Source organism: Bombina bombina, chromosome 4 (genome assembly GCF_027579735.1).
Source record: "Bombina bombina isolate aBomBom1 chromosome 4, aBomBom1.pri, whole genome shotgun sequence".
In the NCBI taxonomy this organism is placed as follows: domain Eukaryota; kingdom Metazoa; phylum Chordata; class Amphibia; order Anura; family Bombinatoridae; genus Bombina; species Bombina bombina.
Genome location: NC_069502.1, coordinates 1,150,358,558 through 1,150,379,982, shown reverse-complemented (window position 1 = coordinate 1,150,379,982; position 21,425 = coordinate 1,150,358,558). Strand labels below are relative to the sequence as shown.

General features: G+C 41.8%; 1 long non-coding RNA gene across 1 annotated transcript in view; it reads left to right on the top strand.

Annotated features, from left to right (window-relative positions):
* LOC128658082 (uncharacterized) overlaps positions 1-20,033 on the top strand; it is a 28,387-nt gene extending 8,354 nt beyond the window's left edge. Inside the window, exons 2-3 of the long non-coding RNA XR_008402130.1 lie at positions 15,284-15,333; positions 19,920-20,033. This is a non-coding gene — a long non-coding RNA (uncharacterized LOC128658082). The remainder of the gene's footprint in view (positions 1-15,283; positions 15,334-19,919) is intronic.
* Positions 20,034-21,425: the final 1,392 nt, after the last annotated feature.

Sequence of the window (21,425 nt, the reverse complement as noted above, 5' to 3'; positions counted from 1 at the left end):
TATGTGTGTGTGTATAACTGTTAACTTGTTTTAAGTGTGCTATCTCATATTGGGACATATATAGAGACATATATTTATATAGTGTATGTATGTATAGGAATGGCTCCTAGATTTTCAGGCTGGCTGGTGTGTGTGTACATCTATATATATTTATATATCTACATATATATATATATATATATATATATATATATATATATATATATATATATATATAATCTATATCTCTCTCTCTATATATATATCTCATTCTGCAAACGTACAGACTGAATATAGATAGGGCTGGTCTTCAATTTTTCCAGGGCTGTTTTTTATTCCCAATCCGGCCCTGGTTTTTGCAAACCTGTAATAGCAGCGCTATTAAAGGTGAGCGGTGGAAATAACTTGAAAATTATTACCGAGCCGCTCATAACGCAAAACTCGTAATCTGGCCTCATATTATTTATTATTTTTTATTATCACTTATTATTATCTTTTACTATTAGTACCAACATTTTTTTTTTTTGACTGCTATATTTTAATATGGACACAAATTGGATATAATTACAGCACTTGTTGCTACTATTTGCCTATTGGTTAAACAGCCTAATGGACACAGCAATGAAAAGGATGTTTCTTTCTCCTTTCTGTATTTAAAAGACACCTGAACTTACTGGGAGTATCTTGATAAAGGCCATAATGGCTGAAACCCGTAGATCACTCCAGTTTGCTGTCTTACTGCTATATTTTCAATGAACAGACTTCCACCACGTATTGCTTTGTTGGGGCACGCTAAAGAAACCAACATTTGCCGGTTCTGAGAAGAGCCTATAACGGCTGTTTACTTCACATTGGAGAGGAAGAAAAAAACATATCCAAAGATCTACACAGTGGTTTGATTATTAATCCGTTAAGCTACACTCCTGACACCCACATAGTTGGTAATTACAACGATCGCTATCGGAGCTGTACCTGACTGGACCACCCTCAGACCATTAGATGGGATTTCTGATCTTTGGGATCTCCCAAGTGGCATTCCACACACGATAACACTTGCTGAAACGTACAGCCTAGTACATCATAGGTGAGTGTAATCTCACAGTTGAAAATATCCTTAGGCTCTTGCCCCTCTGGCTAGCATTTGAGAATTCCTTCTTAGCAAGCTGGACCCATAAAGAGGACTGAACTGAAAACAAAATAGGATTATAATTACCTCACTAGTTCTAAATATTAACATCTCCACAAAGGATCTGCATTTGCACCGTACTACGGAGCATGTTTCTTTATTACATCTTGTAAAGCTGGAAATATCTCCTCTATCTGTGTTTGCTATTAGGCTATACCTTGCAAGTAGTCAGTTAACATTTTTTGTTAACTAACTTTTCACATTTTTTATCTAGAAAATTTTCTCTTACCTCCATTTTCACAATAACTGGTTATTGCTTTTTAACTTTTTGTTTATCTTATATATCAAGTTATTACCTACTGTATATGTGCTGATTTTAGATGTAATAAATATGTGCAGTAGTTATCTTTATAATTATCAATTACCATAGTTGATTGTTAAACATTAGTGAACATTATTTACTTTGTATATTGTTTCAATATCTAGTAAATATATACTTTATATTCATATTCTACGTTTTCCCACTTATTTCATGAACCTCAATAGCTAGATACCCTTAAGGTTTCTTTGAGCGCTCTCTTATACTGTTTTTGTTATTGTATTACCATAACACTACCAACCCTGCCTACAAAACCGCACCCATAACACCCCCAACCCTGCCTATAAAACCGCACCCATAACACCCCCAACCCTGACTATAAAATCGCACCCATAACACCCCCAACCCTGCCTATAAAACCGCACCCATAACACCCCCAACCCTGCCTATAAAACCGCACCCATAACACCACCAACCCTGACTATAAAACCGCACCCATAACACCACCAACCCTGCCTATAAAACCGCACCCATAACACCACAAACCCTGCCTATAAAACCGCTCACAACTCTGCCCCTGCCAGTTAAGAAACACACAGGACATTTACGACACACAAAAGTCTTTGTCATTCAGCCTAATGTTTATCTTTGCTAAAGGAACTTGTTTGCACGTACACATAAAACCTAACTACATCAATTTCAGCTTTTAGTCTTTTTAAAGGGACAATGTGCTGTAAAACTGTAAAATGGGTTTCACCCTTAATATGTATTATATTGCTTAGCCAATGTGTTATTCTAAAGCAACACAACAGAAATGTTTATTTATTTATTTTTTTATTTATTTTAAACAATAAGCTTTATTTAATGAACAGACATTATGTTACAGCAGTTGTCTCATTGATGTGTTACAGTACAATTGTTCTTGGAGGCTTAACAAACCATCATTGTAAAGAGACATTTTAAGCCATTACACGAGTGTTATATAGGAACAGAACATCTGAACATTATTGACATATAGTTAATTGTTACATGAGCTTATTAAGTGCGAAGTTTAAAACATATCAAAGGATAATGAAAGAAAGACATAGAAAATCAGAGTTTGCTTGATCGAGGCATGGGCCCATCCCAGAGCCCATAAGATTACAGGCTCCAAGATAAACGCCTCATATTGCATTAGGCTTCTTCAGTAAAACGTTCAACTCAGTATATAATACTAGTGCATAAAGGAAGTATCACCTAAGGGGCGATTGGGGAAAAATAGGATATAAGTAAGGGGATTATGAAAGGAGGGGGTTCAGAGAGGGGGAAGATGATGGAGAGAGAGAGAGACGAGAGAAGGAGAGAGAGAGGTAAAGGGAAAAAAAACAAAAAAAAAAACACTCCCATAAGGGGTGGGGGAGGGGATGGGGACGGGAGTGGGGGTGAAAAGGGACTGAATCATGTTCCACAGACCAATTCCAGGGGCAAATATAGGATCGACACCTGTACACTAACAGACACCAGAGCAGATTATAGGCTCCTACCTTCCCAGATTAATGACATGTACTCGTGAGTTTCTAGCTTCCCTGTCCTAAGGTAATGGTATCTCTCTAAGTCTAGTAAATTTCGGACTTCTGCTTTCCATTCCTCTGTGCTCGGAGTTTGGAGAGATTTCCAGTGTCTTGGTATAAGTCCCTTAGCTCCATTTAGCATTAAAAGAAACAAGTGGCGTTTGGCTTCCATAGCTAACTTTGGGAACTCGTGATAAATCAGGTATTTAGGGTTCGGTGGGAGAATGATCTGCAACAATCTGCTAATTTCTCTAAATACACTCACCCAAAAAGGTTGTATGTGTGGGCAGTGCCACCAAATGTGTAGTATAGATCCGTCCTCCCCGCAGCCCCTCCAGCACTCCCCACAGGCATTGGGGTAAAAAAATTTCAGCCTCTGAGGGGTGAGGTACCACCTACTCAGGAATTTGAAGTGCATCTCTTGTAATTTTGCAGATGCCGATGCACGCCTAGCTCTATTAAAGATTACTTGCCAGGTTTTAGTGTCTATCTCGAGCTCTAGATCTCTCTTCCAGGCAGCTACATACGAGGGGACCACCTCCCCACCTCCTTCCATCAAAAGCTTGTAAAGTATCGAGATCAAATGTTTTGGTGGGGTCTCTGATGTGCATAGTGCTTCAAAATGCGTTTTCTGCCTACTAAGGGAGTCTTTCTCGCTGATAGTGCTGACAAAGTGGCTCAATTGGGCCACTCTAAACCATGAGGAGAATAATTCGCCATCCCTCCTTCTGTGTTTTAATTTTACCGTCTGTCAGCACATTTGATATGGCAACTTCCGACAGTGGGTAGTTATCGTCATGAGAGAATGGTTTGATCTCAATACCATTATCTGGATTTTCTCGAACCGGCATAACTGGTGAGATAGCCGTAGAGATATATCTCCCGCTCCTAAGTAATCTGTCCCAGGTCTGCAACACATCCCAGATTAGGGGGTACTGTACTGCCCAATTTGGGCGGTGATTAGGGCTGATCCATGCGAGTGAACCAACGTTCCCCCTTTGAAGGATCTCTCTGTCCAAGTTTATCCAAGCTTTATTCTGTGAGCAGTGGCACCACTCTACAAGTCGTTGTAGTAAGATTGCTCTAAAATAGGCATGCAAGCGTGGGACGCCAGCCCCGCCTCTGTTCCTAGGAAGATACATGGTTAGTTTTTGTATCCTGGGCTTCAATCCCTTCCAGATGTATGTCTCTATTGTCGCTTGAATCTGTTGGATTAAGTGGCCAGCTGATGCCAGAGGGATAGCCTGCATAATATATAGGACCCTGGGCAAGACATTCATTTTGACGACATTTATGCGGCCCATCCAGGAGATGGTTTTACTTCCCCAAGCTGCAAAGTCCCGTAGGATATCATCCCTAATACTTTTATAGTTTACGTTGACCATTTCTTTGACAGTGGAGGCTAAATTGATACCTAGGTATTTCAGGTGCTGTGGTACTATTTTCAAAGGGCATCTGTACCCCTGCTCCACAAATGTCTCCGGTGGGATGGAGACATTTAGGATCTCAGACTTTGAGAGGTTTAACGAAAAGTCCGACACACAGCCGAATGCCTCGAATTCCTCCAGCGATGCCTGCAGTGAACGTGCATTATCAGCAAGAGTTAGTAGGACATCGTCGGCGTACATTGCCAGCTTGTGTTCTGTTCCTCCCGTCCGAACACCAACAATGTCACTGTTGGTTCGAATGCGGCACGCCAGGACTTCTATAACCAGAGCAAAGAGCAGGGGGGACAAAGGGCACCCCTGCCTTGTACCGTTGGATATAGGGAAGGGATCTGAGAGTAAGCCATTAACACGAATCCTAGCGTTATGGTTTGAGTACAGGGAGAATACGAGGTTCGTGAAGCGTGCCCCGAACCCCATTTTTCCTAATGTATGTCTCATAAAGGCCCAGTTCACCCGGTCAAAGGCCTTCTCTGCATCCGTTGAGACAAGTACCAACGGAGCGGAGTTGGCCTGTGCATAAGAGATCAGTTGCACGACCCTTAGGGTGTTGTCGCGAGCTTCTCGAGCAGGGATGAACCCTGTTTGGTCTGTACTGACCAACCTAGGGAGAAAGGTTTTGAGGCGATTCGCGATCACTTTGGCCAAGATCTTAACATCGCAGTTAAGCAAGGAGATGGGCCTGTAACTGCCAGGCAGGTTTTCTGGTTTACCCGGCTTCGGGATGACCGAGATGAATGCTTCCAGCATCGAGCGTGGCAGCTCAGGTGTTACGGGTAGCCTGTTGAACAGTAGAAGTAAGTGTGGGACTAGAAGTCCCGCAAATTTTTTATAATAGCGGATCCCAAATCCGTCCGGACCAGGGCTTTTGCCCACTGGAAGGCTTTTAATAGCTATTAGAATCTCCTCTGCAGTGAGAGGGGCATCCAATTGTTCTGCCTCTTCGTCGGACAGACTTGGTAAATCAGTTTTTGCAAGGTAATCCAGTATCCTCTGCTCAGAGGTCTGCCCATCCACAGGGGCCTCCCATCCATGTGCTGTAGTGTGCAGATTATATAGGGATTCGTAAAAATTTCCAAAGACATTGGCAATTGATTGACCGTCTTTGCACTCCCTGTTTTGGCTATCAACCATTTCGTAGACGTACGAGCGGAGTCTCTTCCTGGCAAGGGCTCGTGCCAGGAATTTACCCGCCTTATCGCTATGCTCGAAGAATTGTTGGCAAATAATTAGTGCTTTTTTGTGTTGTTCTTCTCGCAGATGGCGTAACAGGGCTGATCTGGCAGCCGCCAGACTCTCCTGTTTTCCGTCACTATTAGGTTGCTCTTTATGCGCTAGTTCTGCTTGAGCCACTTTTGCTAGCAGATCATTGTAGGTGTCTCTTTTGGACCTGCGTAGAGCTGCACTGTGTCTCAGAAGCAGGCCTCTAGTAACGCATTTATGAGCTTCCCATACGACTGCGTTGTCTAAGTTTCCATCTGCGTTTAGACAAAAGTATTCTTCAATGCTGTCGTTTAGTTTTTGTACCAGATGTTTATCATCAAGTAGATATTCGTCTAACCGCCAGACAAATGGTGTTATCGGTGTATTGGGCCAGTTGATCGTGCATCTAACCGGGGCATGATCAGACCACGTAATCGGATCAATCGAGCAGCTAGTTGTTATCGCGAGGCCCGCAGAGTCGGTGAGGAGGTAGTCAATCCTCGTATATTTTTTGTGAGGATGAGAGTAGAAGGTGTAATTTTTTTCTGTTGGATGCAAGGTTCGCCAGATGTCGTGAAGGACCAGATCCCTGAGGGATCGCGTTAAGTGTTTGAGTACCTTGTGAGGAGCACTGGAGAGGCCATCAGAGGTGTCCAAGACTGGACTCAGGGAGACATTAAAGTCCCCCCCCTATGTATAGTGTTCCTTTCTGTAATTCTAGTAATTTAAGTGCTACATTTTTGAAAAATATATCTTGAGCTCTGTGTGGAAAATAGAGATTGGCCAAGGTTATTGGTCTCCCATAAAGTGTGCCTATAATAATTAGGTACCTGCCATTAGGGTCTCTCATTATCTGTTCTGTTTGGAATGGTACTGAATGGTGAAATAGTATCCCAACCCCATTTTTTTTTTGAAGGACCAGAGGCAAACTGTGCTACAGGGTAGTTCCTATTAAACCATTTTGGTTCTTTATGTTTTGAGAAGTGTGTTTCCTGGATGAAAACAATATCGCCTCTCAGTCTGTGTAAATCTCGGGTGATTATTGAGCGTTTCTCGGGGCTATTAAATCCCTTAACATTTATGGTAAGAAGTTCAAGGGAGTGTGCTTTGGTACGTGGATGCATGTTAGCAAGGAGAGAGAAAAAAAAAAAAAAAAAAAGGGGAGGGAGGAGAGGAAATGAAGGGGGGGGCAGGAGAAGATTTGAGAAAGTGTGAGCAGGTAAGGTAAGAAAGAGCTTCCAAAAATTCGGATGGAGGGTAAAGAGAGAGAGTAGGGAAGGGAGCAGATAGGCCCGATATGGCCTGTAGGACCAGAGTTAAGAGCCCCACCTGCCACTCGGGTAGATGAAGAGGTTAAAGAGTGTAGACTGTAGAGGTACAGTCAGTAAATACAAATAGAAATGTGATACAGGAGGTAGTAACCTCAGTACTCTTATGTAGAATGATAATGCAAACATTAAACTTTGTAGGTAAAGTAACCCAAATAAAGAAATATCAAACAATCAGTGTCAGAACTCTCATATGAACTAGCAGTGAATAACATTGAAGGAACAGACAATTATGAACCACAAGATAACATGCCCCACAACAGTGAAGACCCATTTCCCATATCCCCAGGATACAGCAACCATAATACACATTTTTGAACACATATTCCCTCCCAGTGTTGTTTGTTATGTTCCTGCGGGGAGGTGTTGTGCGCTGTATCAATATAAGCTGGGGGAGTTTACATAAGTAAGCCTATGTTAGGGTGTGTTCACATAGCCTGACAATACAGTATAAACCCAAAAAGAACAACTATAAAACACCTTATATACTCTTATTACAGTGTAGAGGTCAGATCTAGCCCGGGGGCTAATTATCTAGATTATCACAAAGTCAATTTGTCCAAATATTGATGCCTCTACACGGTAGGGTGGTAAAAACCCGAACCCAAATGTTCATCTGGAGTTGTATATGAGTAAGCTGTTTTGGGAAAAACATATATGAGTTAATGGTAACTTATCTGTCTGGAAGATCAGTTGGGCCGCTGAAAACCACCCCAGGAGCCACCAGTCTCCAGGGTGGAACGTGCCAGGTAGAGCATGTCCGTGAATCTGTGTCTAAGAAATTGACTTATCAAGCTAAAGTCAGTGGACGTTTTCATCTCGAGCTCTTTCAGGTCCAGGCCGTGCTGGTGCCACCATATTGCCCGGCGGGGTTACCTGCAGCCCAAAGGCCTGGTTTAGAGTGGGGAGATCAGCTGGTGTTCTATAGATTGCCGAGGTGCCATCTTTTGTTGCTATAATGCAGGTGGGGAATCCCCATCTGTATTGGATTTGATGGTCCTTGAGTGTGGAGGTAATATAGCGCAGGTCCCTCCGCTTCTGGAGGGTTGCTGGACACAAATCTGTGTAAATTTGAATTTCCGTGTCCTCAAACACCAAAGGGTGTTTATTCCTGGAGTGCTGTAGAATTTCTTCCTTGTCCCGGTAGGACAAGAGTTTGATAATAATGTCCCTAGGTGGGGCCCTGGCTGGAGGTTTAGGCCTAAGGGCCCGATGGGCTCTTTCAACCGGGATTTCAGCTGCATTTGGGGAGTTCTTGAGGTGCTTGAACAGGGCCTGCACATATCTTTCTATATCAGGTGGGGCCACTGTCTCAGAGACCCCACGGAGCCTCAAATTGTTGCGCCGACTCCTATTTTCTAGGGCCTCAATCCTGTCAGTGAGGTTTTGAACTGTAGCTTCCTGTGACTGTATATTACTGACCTGTTGTTGGAGGTCAGATTGAATTGTTTCTTGTGCCTCCTCCATCTGAGTGACTCTATGGTCTACAGCAGCAATGTCTTTTTTAAGCTCACCAAATAGTAATTTTACATCAAACATTGCCTCTTTTATATCGTTCTTAGAGGAGAGGTGTCTGATGTCCTCTTTAGTAACATAATGAGATAGTGGTGGGTCTGAGTTGGATGTCTGGACTGCAGTATTCTGCTTGCTGGGTTCCACACTATCCCTGTTGGCGTTTGCAGTGGTGTCTGTTGTGATGAGATAGCTTTCCAAGCTAGAGGATTGGGATCCTTTAAGGGGTTTAGTAATGCGTCTATTAGCCATGTTAACAACTCTGAGGTCCGTGGGTAATTACTGTACAGGCACCCTGCACTGATCTCAGGAAGGAAGGCTCCGGTGCTGCTGTAGTGTACTCAGCTGCTATTCTACCTCTCTGCCGGTTCTTCTGTATCTGTATGTTTAATTGAGTTTATCTCCCCCTTCTCAGTGATACACTGTGACAGACCCTTCTGTCAGGACTGAAGGAGTTAACTGTGTTTAGCTTTAAGAAACTATTTTCTAAACACAAGTTGCTGGCTCCAACCATAATTTAGTTAGTGATAAGAATTCCATTGTTTGATCACCCTCAGAGAGAAAACGCCTAAGTGATAAGAAGAGCCAAGAGTGTCTTGTGGTTGAAGTGTTTAAGTAATATAATTCTATTGTATCATGTCAAAGGGCTTGTTCCCTCCATGTAATGTACAACAGTCTTTCAACTCCCATCTGGGGGGGGGGGGGGGTCAGACCTGCATAAATACTAGGCATAGCCTTTAATAAATGACATTCTGTCTAAACCTGAAAACTGGCTGGTTTGTGAATTGCTGATTCCCTATGCAGGACGTTGTTCCCTGGTATTAACCCTTGGTATCCTGTTGGTACCGTAACAATTGGTGGCAAGCGACGGAATGAACCTTATCACCCAGAACAGCAACTACACAAGCCAGTAACCTCAGGAAGAGGGGGATTATTACAATACTGACTAAGATGGAAAAGAGAAAAGTAAATTTTGCAGCTTTTAAAAACTTCCTGGAAACAGAAGGAGAGATTGATGGGTACCTTGCGGATTTTGAGAGGCAATGTGCACTACACAAGGTACCCGCAGAGGACTGGGTCACGATATTATCTGGAAAATTATCCGGCCGGGCCAGTGAGGCTTTTCGGGCCATTCCAGATGAGGAAGTCGGGGATTATAATACTATAAAAGAGGCTCTGCTCTCCAGGTATGCGGTTACACCGGAGGCATACCGGAGGCGGTTCAGAGACACTGTTAAATTAGCTGGAGATTCCTACCTTGAGTGGGCATGTAAGGTGCACCGCACAGCAGCTCACTGGATAGCGGGGTGCCAAGCCATATCTGGGGAAGAGGTGCTGCAGCTATTCCTGTTGGAACATTGCTTCGACAAGTTACCCGCAGGAGTTCGAGAGTGGGTTCGGGACCGTAAACCCTCCACCCTGCAGGAAGCGGCTCGCTTGGCAGATGAGTATACGGATGCCCGCAAACTGGACACTGCTACCACTAAGCCCCCTGCTAGAGTGGAGTACAGACCCCCAGTCACCCCAGCAGCTGCCAGTTACCAAACCCCGGCGCACCGCTATACCACACGGCCTCCGGCCACGAACTACCCTCAGAGAGCCCTGTTCAATTCGCGGTGCTACTCACAACCTATTCGGTGCTTTAGATGTAAGCAACTAGTGCACAAAAGACCAGAGTGTCCCCTAAACGCAGCGAACCAAGCGCAGTCCTGGAGAAGACCCGCCGGCGGAATCCCACGTAATCCTCAGCCTGCGGCCTGCTACGTAGAGGCGCAAGAATGCTGGAGCATCCTACATGAGGCAGACCTTGTGCAAGCTGCCCACCGGAATAACCGGCAACTAGTTAAAGTGAATGGGAAGAAGGTCAGTGGTCTACGGGATACTGGTGCTACCATGACCTTGCTTCAAAAGAACTTGGTGTCTGAGAAACAGTACACTGGAGACACTGTGGCTGTGAGGGTAGCAGGGGGCGATGTGTTCAGCCTACCTGTTGCCATGGTACATTTGGATTGGGGAGTGGGCGCTAGACCTGTGAATGTGGGGGTCAAGAAGGACTTACCTGCTGATGTTCTTCTTGGAAATGACTTGGCCCCCCTTGTTTCTGCCTACGCTCCTATGGGTGCCGCTGATGTTAACCCTGTGACTACCCGTGCCCAGATCCGTGCAGCAGAGACTGACCCACCTGCTGCTAAGCCCCAGGACGCTGAGCTCAGTAAATCTCTATCCGCTATTGATACGTGGAAGTCCCGTTACAATGCGCTGATGAAGGAGAAGAGGAGCACAGAGGAAAAAGCACGTTTAGAGCGTGAATCTCTGCTAGACAAGCTGCACCGACAGACTGCAGAAAACACCAGCTTGAGAGTGGAACATGAAACATTAAAGACAAACTTAGTGACACTGGAGGAGAAGCTGACGCTGGCTCATAGTGAGGTGCAGCAACTCAAGGGCACCCTATGTGAGTATGAAGGGATTGTGGATACCTATAAAGAGCAGGTACAGAAAACTCGTAAAGAAGCTGATGGGATTTTGAAGGACAGTTTAGCCCTAGTCTGGGCACTGAGGAAGTTGAACCCTTGTTTGTATGGACAGGAATTCTCTCTCATAACGGGAATACAGATGGATTGTCCCAGCAAACTGACATGCCTACCACCTCCTAGTCCGGTCATCCCCAGGTTGACCCGCAAAAGGGTCAAGCCGGGTCTGCCGGAGTGTTCCACAAGGGGGGAGCTATGTGACAGACCCTTCTGTCAGGACTGAAGGAGTTAACTGTGTTTAGCTTTAAGAAACTATTTTCTAAACACAAGTTGCTGGCTCCAACCATAATTTAGTTAGTGATAAGAATTCCATTGTTTGATCACCCTCAGAGAGAAAACGCCTAAGTGATAAGAAGAGCCAAGAGTGTCTTGTGGTTGAAGTGTTTAAGTAATATAATTCTATTGTATCATGTCAAAGGGCTTGTTCCCTCCATGTAATGTACAACAGTCTTTCAACCCCCATCTGGGGGGGGGGGGTCAGACCTGCATAAATACTAGGCATAGCCTTTAATAAATGACATTCTGTTTAAACCTGAAAACTGGCTGGTTTGTGAATTGCTGATTCCCTATGCAGGACGTTGTTCCCTGGTATTAACCCTTGGTATCCTGTTGGTAGCGTAACATACACGATAGCAATTTTATATAGTGGGTACTGCGTTGAGTATAGTGCTGCTGTGCTTCTAGTAATTACTTCTAACAGGCTAGAAATGAACTAGGAGGCCCTCCTCCGGCCAGGCCCAAAGGTTCTATCTGTAGTGCTCACTTTAGTATCACTTGACTGGCTCTCAAGCTCACCCTATGCTCGGACTCCCTCCTATCTAGGATGTGACCTCTGCTGTCCGTGGACTGGTCTAGCTGTGAGTATCAGCTGGATGTTTTACCTGATTGCGGTCAGCCGGTCGGATGTTGGCGGTATGAGTGTCTGCACGGGTGGCGTGATCCAGGTATGATGAGGCAGGATTTTCCACGGCACAGTGCTGTTGTTATCCTCAGTCACGAGGCTCCGGTCTGGTCAAAGAGCCTCTGTGTAGTCGGTTGATCACTCGTTCTAGTGCGGTGTGTTCACCAAAGTCAGGTTAGGCACTTGTGAAATGGCGGCTGGTTCCGCTCTGTTTTAGGCCTCTCCACGCACCTTGTTAGTAAGGGGTTTCACACTGCCCAGATAAGTCACAGGTTTAGTATTTTTGTTCACGCAGTTCTCAGGAGCTGTTGCTATAATTTCCCAAGTTCTGACACGCTGTGGGTTACTTTCTACCTTTCATAAGATTACTGAGGCTTCAGAGCTAACTTAAAATGCGGCCATCAGCTAGTGCGGCCAAGCCCCGCCTCCAGAAATGTTTATTTTTATTTATTTATTTTTATTTGAAATGTAACGTAAACAACAAATTACTTAAATGTCCACTCCAACCAATGCAGTAGAATTGCATAATTAACAAGGGCATAATAAAAAGACAATTATTTAACACCTACTCTATTTCAAATAAGCAGTAGATTTTTTTTTCTGACAAATTTATTTTTCTCCCATTTTCCAGCCCCCTGTATCATGTGACAGACATCAGCCAATCACAGACTAGTATATGTATACCCTGTGAGCTTGTGCACATGCGCAGTAGGATCTTGTTCCCCAAAAAAGTGTGCATATAAAAAAAAAAATTGGTAATGGAATTAAATTGGAAAGTGTCTTAAAACTCCATTCTCTTTCTGAATCATAAAAGTTTATTTTGACTTGAGTGTCCCTTTAAAAGGGTTTAAAACTCAAACATTTTCTTTTAAGATTCCGACAGGGTATACAAAAAAAGTTTCCAGTTGATTTCTATTATTAAATTTGCTTTGTTCCCTGGTGTTCTTTGTTGAATAGATACTTAGGTAAGTGACTGGAGCACTACATGACAGGAAATAGTGCTGCCATCTAGTGTTCTTGCAAATGGATAGCATTCTTGCAAAAATGCTGCCATATACAGTCGTGCACGCTCCTGACCTTAGGTCTCTGCTTTTCAACAAAATATATCAAGAGATCGAAGAAAATGTGATAGAAGTCAAATAGAAAGTTGTTTAAAAATGTTCTGAATTGTGAAAGACAAATTTTGGGGTTCACGTCCCTTTAAAAAAAAAAAAAAGCTTTGACTTTTTTTTCAAATCCCTGGAGCGGATCTCAGAGAATAAATAGATTATACATAATTATTACACATTATATGAGCGCTTAAAGGGACAGTTAGCACTCAAATTGTTATTGTTTATAAAGATAGACATTGCCTTTACTACCCATTCCCCGGCTTTGCACAACCAACATTGTTATATTAATAAACTTTATAACATTTAAACCTCTAAAGTTTTGCCTGTTTCTAAGTCACTATAGACAGCCTCTTAATCACATGCTTTTTATTTGCTTTTCACAACAGGAGACTGCTAGTTCATGTGGGCCATATAGATAACATTGTGCTCACGCCCGTGGGTTCTGCACAACACAGCTAAAATGCAAGTCAATAGATAATAAATACAGGTGGCCTTCGGTTTACGACGGTTCAATTTGCGCCGTTTCAGAATAACGCCCTATTTTTGCTATTGAAAAGCATTGACTGCTATTAAAAGCATTAGCACATGCATGCATTAAAATAGCCTGTAGGTGGAGCTGTCCGCTTGTGTTGCAGCAAACACATGCAAAGAAATGCAAGCCAGACATGATCAATGGATCAGCTTTCAAAGGAACAAGATCTAGCAGCCACTTCCCTTAGCTGCAGACTCAATGCAGAGAACTGCAGAAAAAGGCAAGTAAAAAACGTTTTTGTTCATTAAACTTAGTTTGATGATGATGCAGTCTGTTGTGTGATTAAACACAGGCAGGCTGAAATCAGTGTATAACCAGACCTGAGCAATGGATCCATTTTTAAAGGAACAAGATCTAGCAGCCACTTCCCTTAGCTGCAGAAAAATGCAAGTAAAAAAACGTTTTTCTACATTAAACTTAGTTTGATGATGATACAGTCTGTTGTGTGATTTTATTTTTGTTCATTAAACTTAGATTGATGGTGATATAGTCTGTGTTTGTGTGATAATTTCATTAGGTGCGGTTTAGCAAATGTTTTGTTTATTAAACTTAGTTTGATGATGATACAATCTACATTATATTTTTAGGTTTATAATGCTGTTTACCATTTAAAGTCTTCATTTCAAAGCTTTAAAAATAATGTATTAGGTGTTACTTATGTCAATTTTGAGAGGGGCCTGGAACCTAACTCCCTCACTTCCCATTGACTTACATTATAAACTGGGTTTCAATTTACAACGGTTTCAATTTACAACCATTCCTTCTGGAACCTAACCCCGGCGTAAACTGAGGGCTACCTGTAAAAAGTTATGGGATCAGGGGGCTGTCAAAAGAGGCTTAGATACAAGGTAATCACAGAGGTAAAAAGTATATTAATATAAACGTGTTGGTTATGCAAAACTGGGGAATGGGTAATAAAGGGATTATCTATCTTTTTAAACAATAAAAAAACTGAGTTGACTGTCCCTTTAAGGGGATATTCATTTAAAAAGTCTTATCGCTTATTACTATCAGTTTAAACAGCTTTAATGTAAACTTGTGTTACACATAAACATAATCTCAATATGTCACAACATCATCCTTTCATTTTTTTAATTTCTTTTATTGATTGTACATATTTACTTTACTATTGCCAGGACAAGGCTAACTATCTAAAACCAGAGAATTATTGTAGTGATGGTTAACTCTCCCCTTTATAAAAATAGATCTGGAATGTTAGTGATATTTAATTAATTAGATGTAATGAAGATGCGCTATAACTTACTTTTTAATATAGATATGAAATTCAAATACCGCGCCACCCACTTAAAAAGTAAATTTTTTGGTGAGCTAAAGGTTTGAAACGTTCTTCAATCAGCGCCCTCCCCTTAAGGGACTTTTGTTGTAGCTAGAGTGCTGATTGGACAACAATTCAAATCTTTAGCTCAAAGAAAAATGTACTTTTGAAGTGGGCAGTGGAGTTCAGAGAATTTTAATTTCTTATCTATATTAAAAATTGTTATAGCGCATCTACAACTGATGGATTAAACTCCACTTAAAATGTCACTAACATTCCAGAACTGTTTTTATAAATTGGAGAGTTTACCATCACTTTAACGTTTTTCTACTTTATTCAGTTAGCCTTGGGTATTTTAAGTTTTTGTGATCACATGAGAACTGTAGAGTATTATTATTATTATCGGTTATTTGTAGAGCGCCAACAGATTAGACTGAATGATTCTTACATTTTTTTTTTTATTTAGTCACACTTAGGTTTGAACTCTTGGATACAAATACGTCATCACCAATCTTGGTAAGATGCTTTGCTTGTTGTTAGAGGATTTAATGCAAAAAAAAACCCCAAAAAACCTTATTTTATTAAAATTGTTTGAAGCATATGCATGTATGTAATATCCTCATCTACAGTGGTAAATCAGATCAGCTTGTTTTTAAATCCTTTTGCTGGGTGTTAATATAAAGTAAAAGCTGTAGAATTATTGTATAGAAAATTAGCAAATCTAGGCAAGTATCTTGCTTATCCCCAGAAGTACTCTGTATACATTGTTACCAATGAACCAGGGAACTCTGGGTAGGATATGCAAATTGGATATGCAATATCTCACGCTTTTTTCCGCACTTCTCGACCATAACTTTAATGAGTATTGCGTTTTCTCTTGAAATAAGCTTTATAATGGGTCTTTAGTAGCAGTGTATCTAATCTGTGTTCTCATATTGGCGTGCCGCTATAGTAATAAGGCTGCAGGTTGCATGAATTTGATTTGAGGCGTCTGACTTTTGAATTTAACTGAGCTGTAGGGACACATCTAATCTGGAATCTCATTTGGGCATTATTATTATTCTTTATTTATAAAGCGCCAACAGATTCCTCAGCGCTGTCCATGGGTACGAAGATAAAAGTACAATACAATATAAGACAAAATTTTAGAGACAAAAAAAGGGGGAATCGAAAGCCCTATTCCTGTTGGAACTTACAATCTAGATGGGTAGGTGGATGGGAAACAGGAGGTGGGGACTGCAAAGGTAAGAATGATGTTAGTGAGGAGTTAGATGAGGGCAACTGTTGGTTAAGTTAAATTAATTTGTTAATGAGTTGGGTGATAAGCTTTCCTGAACAAAAAGGTCTTTAGGGAGCGTTTAAAGGAGGACAGGTTAGGGGAAAGTCTAACAGCTCGAGGAATCGTGTTACAGAGATTTGGCGCTGCACGAGAGAAGTCCTGTAGTCTAGCATGGGAGGAGGTGATGGTAGAGGAGGCAAGGAGCAGGTCATTGTTGGATATTGGGGGGCGGGCTGGAGTATATTTGTTGATGAAGGAGGACAGGAAGGGTGGGGCAGCATTGGTGAGGGCTTTGTAGGTCAGGGTGAAAATTTTGAATTTAATTTTGCTGTGAATAGGGAGCCAGTGAAGGGACTCACAGAGAGGTGCAGCAGATATAAAGCATCGGGAGAGGTGGATTAGCCTGGCAGAAGCATTTAGGATGGATTAAAGAGGGGGAGAGGCGGGAGAGAGGGAGATCAGTTAGAAGGTTATTACAGTAGTCAAATCTGGAAATTACCAGGGAGTGGATTAGCTGTTAGTAGTTTCAGCATTCACAAATGGACGAATTTTGGAGATATTGTATAGGTGGTTGCAGCAGGATGAAGAGAGCAATTGAATTTGGGGAATGAAGGACAGATTTGAGTCAAGTGTGACTCCAAGGCAGCGGACTTGGGGTGATGAGGAGATAGTGGCGCAACCAACAGTGATAGAAAAATTAGAAACTGGAGTAGAATAAGAGGGGGGATTAGAAGTAGTTCAGTCTTGGACATGTTTATTTTTAAGTAGTGAGAGGCCATCCAGGAGGAAATGGCAGATAAGCAATCGTTGATGTTAAAAATTGACAGAAGGAGAGAGTGCAGGGGTGGATAGGTAGATCTGGGTATCATCAGCATAGAGGTGATAGTTGAAGCCATAGCTGTTGATAAGTTTACCCAGTGAAGAAGTGTAAATAGAGAAAAGTAGAGGACCCAGAACAGAGCCTTGAGGTACTCCAACAGACAGAGGCAATGGAGAGGAGGAGTCACCAGTAAAAGAGACAGAGAAGGATCTGTTAGAGAGATAAGAGTGAAACCAGGAGAGGGCAGTGTCACAGAGTCCAAGAGAGCTGAAAGTCGGTAGAAGGAGGGGATAGTCAACAGTGTCAAAGGCAGCAGAGAGATCAAGTAAGATGAGTATAGAGTAGTAGCCATTGTTTTTAGCACAAAGATCTTTAGTAACCTTGATGAATGCAGTCTCAGTTGAGTGTTGTGAATGAAAGCCAGATTGCAGGGGGTCAAGCAATGAGTTGGAGGACAGGAAGTGGGTTAGGTGATCGAAAACTAGTTTTTCAAGGACTTTTGAAGCTAGCGGAAGCAGTGATATGGGGCGGTAGTTTGCAGGAGAGTTAGGGTCGAGGGAGGGTTTTTTGAGGAGGGGTGACCTTTGCATGTTTAAAGGAAGATGGGAATGAACTGGTAGAGAGGGATAGGTTGAATATGTGAGTAAGAGCTGGAGTGAGGGTGGAAAACAGAGAAGGTATTAGATGTGAAGGAATAGGGTCAAGTGGGCAGGTCGTGAGGTATGAGGAAGACAATAAGGAACCCACTTCACTCTTAGTGGTTGGGTTGGGGGGAGGGTGCAGAGAGTGGCAGAGGGGCTGACTGGGAACGAAGTTGGGAGAGTGCAGGCTTGTGTTGGGATGTTGCTATGGATAGTAAGTGTTTAATTGAAAAAGTAGTCAGCTAGGTCTTAAGCAGTAAATGCAGATGAAGAGGGTGGTACAGGTGGGTAGAGGAGAGAGTTGAAAATGGAGAAGAGTTGTTTAGGGTTTGACAAGTGTGTAGATATAAGAGAAGTAAGTTTGCTTAGCCAAGTGAAGGGCAGAGGTGTAAGAATAAAAATCAACTTACAGTGGATGAAATCAGGTTCAGAGCGGGATTTCCTCCAGGCACGTTCAGCTTGGGAGCATTTTTGTAGGTGGTGTGTTTGTTGAGACTGCCAGGGCTGGAACTGACAACGTGGGGCTTTGCTTATTTGTGGAAGAGCAATAGTGTCAAGTTCAGAGGAGAGAGTATTGTTATATTGGTTGTAGCAAGGTCGGGGCAGGATATCGTGAAAGTGTGGGGGGAGGCATTTTTGAATAAGGTTGGAGAGGATCCACAGTGTGCAGATTTCTACAGGTGTGGGGCGAGGGGGAGAAGTAGGTTTAGCCTGTATATTAAGATTAAAGGTAAGCAGATGGTGGTCTGAGATGGGGAATGGGCGACAGGCAACATCAGAGAGAGAGCAAAGGTAGGAGAATACCAGATTATAGTCCCCCATCATTAGAGTAGTTGTATTTGTAGAGAGAAAGTGAGGAAGCCAGGCAGGAAAGTTGTCAAGGAATTGGGAGGTGGGTCCAGGGGAGCGATAGATAATTGCCACTATTAGAGAGAGGGGGGAGAACAGGCGAATGCAGTGGACTTCAAAGGAAGAAAAGGAGAGAGATGGAAATGGAGATAGGTACTGATAGGAGTAGGTGGGGGAAAGTAAGATCCCAACATCGCCACCTTGTCTCTCACCTGACCTAGGTGTGTGGCTAAAATGGAGACCACCATGTGTGAGAGCAACAATGGAAGCAGTGTCAGAGGAAGATAGCCATGTTTCAGTAATTGCTAAAAGGTTGAAAGCGTTGGAAACAAATAGGTCATGAACAGTTGTAAGTTTGTTACAGATAGAACGAGCATTACAGAGAGCACAAGTAAAGAAAGGGGATGAATGCTGAGGGTTAATGGAGATGAGATTATTAGTATTGCGTGTCCTAGAGGTATTGCAGTTGGAGACTGAGCGAGAGTGTGGAAATTTGGTGATTGCTGCAGGGCCAGGGTTAGTGGAGAGACGTCACCAGCAGCAAGCAGTAGTAGGAGTGTGAGTGAGTGACAGAAGGTGAGAGTGAGACTTGTAGGAGCGGGTTTGATTAGACATAGGAGAGTTAGATGGGGAAGTGTTTCTAAGGAGACAAAGTAGTTTATGAGAGAACACCATAGTGGATGAGAGAAGGGAGGGTGAGATATGGATAGTGTGGGTGTTGTTATTGTTATAGGGATATGCAGTGAGTTTTGGGAGAAGGGCAGACAGAAAGAGCAGAAGAGACATGGAGATCATTGTGCAGGTAGTTAGTAAGTTTATAAAACGTACACTATAAGGCTAAAGGAGAATGTATATGATCTGGGGTCCCATATTGGAGATGCATGCAACATGTTTCTGATCTTTGGTTTCACATGGTTCTATACCTGATAGTATATGGCTATAGTGACATGTATCTAACCTGTAGTCTCATTTGGGCATATAACTGGAATAATGACAATGCAGGGGTTATGATTCTGATCTTAGGTTTCATTTTAAAGGTATACTTGGCATTATAGGGCTGCAGGGGCACGTATCTAATCTGTGGTCTCATTTGAGCATATAACTGGCATAATGGGGATACAGAGGTTATGTTTCTGACCTTTGGTTTAATTTGGGATTATATAAAGTACAACTGAGCTTTATGGACTATGTATCTGATCTGTTGCATCATTTAGGCATATAGCTGGCATGACGGGATTGCAGAAGGTTCTGTTCTGTTTCATCACTATTCTTGGTGTTTAAACATTAATTTATCAATCAGTATCTCTCATTGTATTATTGATTTAGTTATCATTTAGTATTATATTTATGTGGGTCAGTTTGATCCGTTTTTTGTTAAAATGTTCCGTTATAATGCAAAGGGCCTGACTGCAAACACGCAGCCTCAGACTCACATACATTTGTGCTTAAAGTGTTTATTAGCATTTTCATGTTTGTCCATTACAAGTTATAACATTTTCTTTTCTCTGCACAGGGACTTTATTCTGTCTAATGAAGACTGAAGGAAGAAGAAGAACAATAATTTACATCAATGGTTTTAAAACTATGATTAATGTGCTGAAATAAAAAAAACTGCAATACCAAGTTACACATCTAAATTGTTTATTTTTAAATACATATGAAGTAAAGATTTTTTTTTTTAAACAATTACATATTATACAAGGAAACGTGTTCCACAGTTATGTTTCTTGTCTTTACTAGCTCATAGTTTCAAGGGACATAAAACAATATCGGCTAGATTACGAGTTGTGCGTTAGATTAAAAAAGCAGCGTTAAGAGGTCCTAACGCTGATTATTAACGCCCGCTGGTATTACGAGTCTTGAAGGCACAGGCTCACCGCTCACTTTTTTGGCCAGACTTGGAAATACCGCAAATCCACTTACGTAAATTGCGTATCCTCTTTTTTCAATGGGACTTGCATAGCGCTGGTATTACGAGTCTGCCAAAAAGTGAGCGGTAGACCCTCTCCTGTCAAGACTGGTACCGCATTTTAAAGTCAGTAGTTAAGAGTTTTACACTACAACGCCGTAGCATAAAACTCTTAACTAAAGTGCTAAAAAGTACACTAACACCCATAAACTACCTATTAACCCCTAAACCGAGGCCCTCCCGCATCGCAAACACAAAAAAAAATGTTTTAACCCCTAATCTGCCGAACCGGACATCGCCGCCACTATAATAAATATATTAACTCCTAAACCACCGCACTCCCGCCTCGCAAACAATAGTTAAATATTATTAACCCCTAATCTGCCGTCCCTAACATCGCCACCACCTACCTACATTTATTAACCCCTAATCTGCCACCCCCAACGTCGCTGCCACTATATTAAAGTTATTAACCCCTAAATCTAAGTCTAACCCTAACCCCCCCTAACTTAAATATAATTTAAATGAATCTAAATAAAAATTACTATAATTAACTAAATTATTCCTATTTAAAACTAAAGACTTACCTATAAAATAAACCCTAAGATAGCTACAATATAACTAATAGTTACATTCTAGCTATCTTAGGGTTTATTTTTATTTTACAGGCAAGTTTGTATTTTTATTTTATTTTTTTTTAAAGAGGATTTTTATTGAAAAAATTAGGTACAAACATGTATAACAACAATATCCACGCAGGGATAAAATTATATTTGTACAATTACATTTCCATAGTAACTGAAGACTGAATTGAAAGTCCGTCATGAACAAATAATGAAAATCAATATTTGAGCCTTGAACCTCTTGAGGCAATATGTAAATAAAGAAAAAGAAACAAATTCTCTGATAAGGAATTAATAAAGAACAGTCTCCAGAGTTACACAATTATTTCTCATTTTCTGATATTAAACATTATATTTACAAGCTTCTCGTAGATTGATGGGAGAGAAAAGAAGAAGAAAAAAAAAAAAAGGGGGAGAAGGGGAGTGGAGGGAAGAAGGGTTAGGGTAAGGCGACTCTATTTTCATAAAAAGTCTTAGTTGGGGAACT